General features: G+C 46.8%; 1 long non-coding RNA gene across 3 annotated transcripts in view; it reads right to left on the reverse strand.

The window, feature by feature from the left end:
- The window catches only part of LOC140459002 (uncharacterized), an 886814-nt gene extending 885255 nt beyond the window's left edge, over positions 1–1559 (reverse strand). For all 3 annotated transcript variants that reach the window (XR_011953813.1, XR_011953812.1, XR_011953811.1), the window contains exon 1: positions 1515–1559. This is a non-coding gene — a long non-coding RNA (uncharacterized lncRNA). The remainder of the gene's footprint in view (positions 1–1514) is intronic.
- Between the last annotated feature and the right edge of the window lie 6127 nt (positions 1560–7686).

Genomic DNA, 7686 nt, shown 5'->3' on the forward strand with positions numbered 1-7686 from the left:
CAGGTGCCATGAGTAAAAGGTTGGAAATATTCAGGATTTTCACCATGAAGTTGGGCAGGTAAATTGCAGAAAGTCCAAGATTGCCTGTAACCTCACTGACTGCTGGAATAGGCTGGAGGGGCTGAATAGGAGGGGGGGGGGGAGAGACAGATCTTTCACTGAAACTAGTGCAAGCCATCCCTGTCCTCCAAGAGGACTGCAGCAAAAACTTCCCCTGGGTCAGACGGTCCTGCCCTAATAAATGGTGTTCAACGTGCAGGACAGTGGAGATGTGCATATACACAAAACCATTCTCTCTCTCTCTCTCTCTCACACATTGCCTCATTCTCCAAACCAAACCCCAATGCCACATGCATTCCCCCAGAATAACCAGCGAATCACAACGAGCTATTCAAACCGCTCTTTCAAAAAAGACAAAGGTAGACAAAAAAAAGGTTTTGAAAAAGCCAAGTGGTCTGAATACGACGCATCAATTAATTTGATCAAAACACTTTTTTGTTTTGCATTTGCACCTGTCCGTTTGCATCCACCTCTTGCGAGCATTTGACTTCCACCAAAAACATTCTTTTGCCAATGGCACAAAGCAAACGGTTAAGAATCTGCTTCCTGCAGATAAAAGGTCCACATTGCATTTGCTGCTTTTACTCGTCGAGGTGGGGAGAAGAATAGATGTTGGGAACAAAAGTGACAAACCAGTTCTCAATCTCCCTTCACCCCCCTTCCCCCCCCCCCCCCCAAAAAAATGAAGAAAAGGCCATTTAGGCTGAATGAATTTGAAGGCTATATCTCTGCAGCCCCCAGTGAATTTCCAATCCTGGCAGCACCACCCTCTCCCCACCTCCCCCACCAGCACCTTCACCTTTCTTCTGTTCTGCAAGACCAGCCACCCCAATTCCACACCTTTTAATTGATTTCTCAAGAGAGGAGGATGGGTTAATACAAACAACACACTAATTTCCGTCTCAATATTTACAACGGTGCGCGCCAAATTAATGTAATTCTATTGCAAGTGGACAAATTGTGCAAACCCCCCCCCCCCTTTTCCGAAACGATTTCGAAATTTTTGATTTTAAAATCAACTCGTGTTAAAAACAAAACAAAGTTTATTATGCAAACAAATGCTGCCCTCAAAAAAAAAGCCTACAAAACACAATAACTGGGGAATAAATACATCCAGTTTCTCATGTCACATTTTGTTGCACCCCTACATTTAATTTTTGCACTCCACAGTAAAACATGCTGGCTTCACCTTTTGCCACGACCATAATCTGTTGGAAATGCTATTTTGTTGTGTGCATTTTCTATTTGAGTGCTATTTGGCTTAAAACGGCGAAAAGCTGGTGCAGATCTCTGCTATTGCAGGAACAGAGTGCCAGCTTTGCTGCATTAGCTTATTCCCCCTCCCCTCCCGTCTCTCCTGTTGCAATCAATAAAGAGGCGCTCTAAATTATGCAAACAGCAGATATTAATATGCAAAAATTAAGAAGACAGACAGAGAAGAAAGTGCACATTACCGGCGCTTCCATCGGTGGGCGCTGACTCCATTCAAGAGCAAGCAGTTTGGATGCGGAGCCCGCCCCTGCAGCGCGTCGCTAGGCAACCAGCCTGTCAGTCACTCGTCAAACACCCTTGTCTCGCGGGCTCCGCGCTTCCCAACGCGCCCGTCGCCGGGCAACCAGCCCGTCAATCACAGTGGGAACCTAGCTCCGCCCTTCCCCCCCCCCGCCGGAGATGCCCCCGCTGCGCATCGCCAGGCAACCAGCCTGTCAATCACAGGGAGAACCTGGCTCCGCCCTTTTCCCCTCCCCCTCCCCCCGGAGTTTGCTCGCTGCTGCGCATCGCCAGGCAACCAGCCTGTCAATCACAGGGAGAACCTGGCTCCGCCCTTTTCCCCTCCCCCTCCCCCCGGAGCTTGCTCGCTGCTGCGCATCGCCAGGCAACCAGCCTGTCAATCACAGCGGGAACCTGGCTCCGCCCTTCCCCCCGGAGATTGGCCCCGCTGCGCATCGCCAAGCAACCAGCCTGTCAATCAGCCCGTCAATCTCCTGGAGATTCATGCTCCCGCCCACTTCCTTGGACCGCAGGTTGTTTGACATCCGCTCGCCCCTCCCCATCCCCCACCCCCTCCCCATCCCCCACACAGGCAAGGGGGAGAAGGCTGGGATCCATCGCGCAGCCGCAGAGTGAGATTAACCCTCGGACACTCAGGGTCGTGGGTTCGAGCCCCCTTCGGCCGAATGTTCTTTTTACCCTCTTCCCACTGTACTATTTGCAAACGATATGATTCCGCGTTGCATTGATTATTTCTATAAAACATAACAGAAATAAAAATAAAACAAAAAAAAATAAAGCCATAACTTTAAATAATTTAGATGAAGTAGATTTGGTCGAGTTTTATCAAGACAGGCTTCAGCTATATGATTTGGAGATGCCTGTGTTGGACTGGGGTGTACAAAGTTAAAAATCCACAAAGTTAAAAACTCTATAACCTGGTGTTGTGTGATTTTCAGCTATATGGTACGATTCCGTCACAGAGTCATAGAGATGAACAGCACCGAAACAGACCCTTCGGTCCAACCCGTCCATGCCGACCAGATATCCCAACCCAATCTAGTCCCACCTGCCAGCACCCGGCCCGTATCCCTCCAAACCCATCCTATTCATATACCCATCCAAATGCCTCTTAAATGTTGCAATTGTACCAGCCTCCACCACATCCTCTGGCAGCTCATTCCATACACGTACCACCCTCTGGGTGAAAAAGTTGCCCCTTAGGTCCCTTTTATATCTTTCCCCTCTCACACTAAACCTATGCCCTCTTGTTCTGGACTCCCCGACCCCAGGGAAAAGACTTTGTCTATCTACCCTATCCATGCCCCTCATGATTTTATAAACCTCTATAAGGTCACCCCTCAGCCTCCGACGCTCCAGGGAAAACAGCCCCAGCCTGTTCAGCCTCTCCCTGTAGCTCAGATCCTCCAACCCTGGCAACATCCTTGTAAATCTTTTCTGAACCATTTCAAGTTTCACAACACCTTTCCGATAGGAGGGAGACCAGAATTGCACACAATATTCCAACAGTGGCCTAACCAATGTCCTGTACAGCCGCAACATGACCTCCCAATCCCTGTACTCAATACTCTGACCAATAAAGGAAAACATACCAAACGCCTTCTTCACTATCCCATCTACCTGCAATTCTACTTTCAAGGAGCTATGAACCTGCACTCCAAGGTCTCTTAATTCAGCAACACTCCCTTGGACCTTACCATTACGTGTATAAGTCCTGCTAAGATTTGCTTTCCCAAAATGCAGCACCTCGCATTTATCTAAATTAAACTCCATCTGCCACTTCTCAGCTCATTGGCCCATCTGGTCCAGATCCTGTTGTAATCTGAGGTAACCTTCTTCGCTGTCCACTACACCTCCAATTTTGGTGTCATCTACAAACTAACTATACCTCTTGTGCTCACATCAAAAGTATTTATATAAATGATGAAAAGTAGTGGACCCAGCACCGATCCTTGCAGCACACCACTGGGTACAGGCCTCCAATCTGAAAGACAACCTCTGTCTTCTACCTTTGAGCCAGTTCTGTATCCAAATGGCTTGTTCTCCCTGTATTCCATGAGATCTAACCTTGCTAACCAGTCTCCCGTGGGGAACCTTGTTGAACGTCTTATTGAAGTCCATGTCCACCGTTCTGCCCGCATCAATCCTCTTTGTAACTTCTTCAAAACACCCAATAAAGTTTGTGAGATGATTTCCCACGCACAAAGCCATGTTGACTACCCCTAATCAGTGCTCGCCTTTCCAAATACATGTACATCCTGACCACAACTTGCCCACCACCGACATCAGGCTCACCGATCTGGAGTTCCCTGGCTTGTCCTTACCATCAGTCTTCCAGCACCTCACCTATGACTATTGATGATCCAAATATCTCAGCAAGAAGCCCAGCAATCACTACCCTAGCTTCCCACAGTGCTCTTGGGTACATCTGATCAGGTCCTGAGGATTTATCCATTTTTATGCATTTCAAGACATCCAACACTTCCTCATCTGTAATATGGCAAGATGTCACCATGTAATTCCCTACAGTCTACATCTTCTATGTCCTTTTCCAGAGTAAACACTGATGCAAAGTTCTCATTTAGTATCTCCCCCATCTCCTGCAGCTCCACACAAAGGCCACCTTACTGATCTTTGGGCGGGGTCTTATTTTCTCCCTAGTTACCCTTCTGTCCTTAATATATTCATAAAAACTCTTTGGATTCTCCTTAACTCTTGCCATAAGCTATCTCATGTCCCTGTTTTGCCCTCCTGATTTCCCTCTTAAGTATACTCCTACTGCCTTTATACTCTTCTAAGGATTCACTCGATCTCTCCTGTCTATACCTGCTTCCTTCTTTTTCTTAACCAAACCCTCAATGTCTTTAGTCATCCAGCATTCCCTATACCTACCAGCCTTCCCTTTCACCCTGACAGGAATATACTTTCTCTGGATTCTGGTTATCTCATTTCTGAAGGCTTCCCATTTTCCAGCCGTCCCTTTACCTATGAACATCTGCTCCCAATCAGCTGTTGAAAGTTCTTGCCTAATATCGTCAAAATTGGCCTTTCTCCAATTTAGAACTTCAACTTTTAGATCTGGTCTATCCTTTTCCATCACTATTTCAAAACTAATAGAATTATGGTCGCTGGCCCCAAAGTGCTCCCCCACTGACACCTCAGTCACCTGCCCTGCCTTATTTCCCAACGGTAGGCCAAGTTTTGCACCTTCTCTAGTAGGTACAGTCACATACTGAATCAGAAAATTGTCTTGTACATGCTTAACAAACCCCTCTCCATCTAAGGCACGATGGCAAAGTGGCTAGCTCTGCTACCTCACAGCACTAGGGTCCCAGGTTCGATTCCAGCCTTGGGTGACTGTCTGAGTGGAGTTTGCACATTGTCTGCGTGGGTTTCCTCCAGGTGCTCTGGTTCCTCCTACAGTCCAAAGATGTGCAGGTCAGGTGAATTGGCCATGCTAAATTGCCCGTAGTGTTAGGTTCATTAGTCAGAGGGGAAATGGGTCTGGGTGGGTTACTCTTCGGAGAGTCAGTGTGGACTGGTTGGGCCGAAGGGCCTGTTTCCACACTGTAGGAAATCTAATCTACACCCTTAACCCTGTGGCAGTACAATCCCAATAAGGTGATCATCCCTTTCTTATTTCTCAGTGTGGGATATAGGTAAAGTAGTGTTACTTCTGCATTTATAATTACTTATGCAAGGTAAGTGAACTCACACCAGTTTCAGCCAAGAGCTGAGTCAACAAGAATGCAAACTATGTGGAGGAAATACATAATTGTTTTTGTATTAGCTAAAATTGTATGCAAGAATGAAACGTGACTGCAAAACAATGGTAGATGTTACAGACAAATAGATAAGGTGCTGTGAGGATATAGGTTAAGCCAGATATGCTTGTACAAGCAGTAGTTATAAGCATCTGTTTCCCACTTTTACAGAAACACAGGAACAAACCCCAATTAGAAGGTCATAAGGATCAGTATGGGAGGGGAAAGCACAGATGGAGGGAGGAGATAATATCTAACAATGACCTACAGCAGGATGAGGTCAAACGGCCTTGTGAGACCAGAAATAAGCATTTAGTCACAGACAAGGCCCGATAAGGCAAGAGATAAACAGGAGTAATGGCTGCCGGTCTTAGAGAAGTGGAAGATGTAAAAGGTGGGGGAGCAATGGGATAAAAAAAAGGAACAAAATTACATAAATATCGTGTATTGGTTGAATTCGGTGTGTGTGTGTGAGTCCCTGCCTTGTAGACAGTGGACATCACACCCTCTTGCAAGAGTCAAATAAATGACACTACTGATTCAGATCTTGTCTCGGACTGAAATTATCGAAGTGAGTGAGCTTCGTTTCTCACATCAGTTTCACCCAGATCACGTCCCTGGACGTATTTCCGGGAATATCCTCCCTCAGTCCAGCTGTCATGCTGTACCTTAGCAAAAACGCCTCTCCCCCTCCTCTCTTGCCTCCCTTTTTATCATAGAACATAGAACATAGAACATAGAACAATACAGCACAGAACAGGCCCTTCGGCCCACGATGTTGTGCCGAACTTCTATCCTAGATTAAGCACCCATCCATGTACCTATCCAAATGCCGCTTAAAGGTCGCCAATGAATCTGACTCTACCACTCCCACGGGCAGCGCATTCCATGCCCCCACCACTCTCTGGGTGAAGAACCCACCCCTGACATCTCCCCTATACCTTCCACCCTTCACCTTAAATTTATGTCCCCTTGTAACACTCTGTTGTACCCGGGGAAAAAGTTTCTGACTGTCTACTCTATCTATTCCTCTGATCATCTTATAAACCTCTATCAAGTCACCCCTCATCCTTCGCCGTTCCAACGAGAAAAGGCCGAGAACTCTCAACCTATCCTCGTATGACCTACTCTCCATTCCAGGCAACATCCTGGTAAATCTTCTCTGCACCCTCTCCAAAGCTTCCACATCTTTCCTAAAGTGAGGCGACCAGAACTGCACACAGTACTCCAAATGTGGCCTAACCAAAGTCCTGTACAGCTGCAACATCACCTCACGACTCTTGAATTCAATCCCTCTGCTAATGAACGATAATACTCCATAGGCCTTCTTACAAACTCTATCCACCTGAGTGGCAACCTTCAAAGATCTATGTACATAGACCCCAAGATCCCTCTGTTCCTCCACCTGACCAAGAACCCTACCATTAACCCTGTATTCCGCATTCTTATTTGTTCTTCCAAAATGGACAACTTCACACTTGGCAGGGTTGAACTCCATCTGCCACTCCTCAGCCCAGCTCTGCATCATATCTAAGTCCCTCTGCAGCCGACAACAGCCCTCCTCACTGTCCACAACTCCACCTATCTTTGTATCATCTGCAAATTTACTGACCCACCCTTCGACTCCCTCATCTAAGTCATTAATAAAAATTACAAACAGCAGAGGGCCCAGAACTGATCCCTGCGGAACTCCACTTGTAACTGGACTCCATGCTGAATATTTACCATCTACCACCACTCTCTGACTTCGACCGGTTAGCCAGTTTTCTATCCAATTGGCCAAATTTCCCTCTATCCCATGCCTCCTGACTTTCCGCATAAGCCTACCATGGGGAACCTTATCAAATGCCTTACTAAAATCCATGTACACTACATCCACTGCTCTACCCTCATCCACATGCTTGGTCACCTCCTCGAAGAATTCAATAAGACTTGTAAGGCAAGACCTACCCTTCACAAATCCGTGCTGGCTGTCCCTAATCAAGCAGTGCCGTTCCAGATACTCGTAAATCCTATCCCTCAGTACCCTTTCCATTACTTTGCCTACCACAGAAGTAAGACTAACTGGCCTGTAATTCCCGGGGTTATCCCTATTCCCTTTTTTGAACAGGGGCACAACATTCGCTACTCTCCAGTCCCCTGGTACCACCCCCGTTGCCAGTGAAGACGAGAAGATCATTGCCAACGGTACTGCAATTTCCTCTCTTGCTTCCCACATAATCCTAGGATATATCCCGTCAGGCCCGGGGGACTTGTCTATCCTCAAGTTGTTCAAAATGTCCAACACATCTTCCTTCCTAACAGATATCTCTTCTAGCTTATCAGTCCGTTTCACACTCTCCTCTTCAAC

The sequence above is a fragment of the Chiloscyllium punctatum genome, chromosome 34 (assembly GCF_047496795.1).
Source record: "Chiloscyllium punctatum isolate Juve2018m chromosome 34, sChiPun1.3, whole genome shotgun sequence".
NCBI classification, from domain to species: Eukaryota; Metazoa; Chordata; class Chondrichthyes; order Orectolobiformes; family Hemiscylliidae; genus Chiloscyllium; species Chiloscyllium punctatum.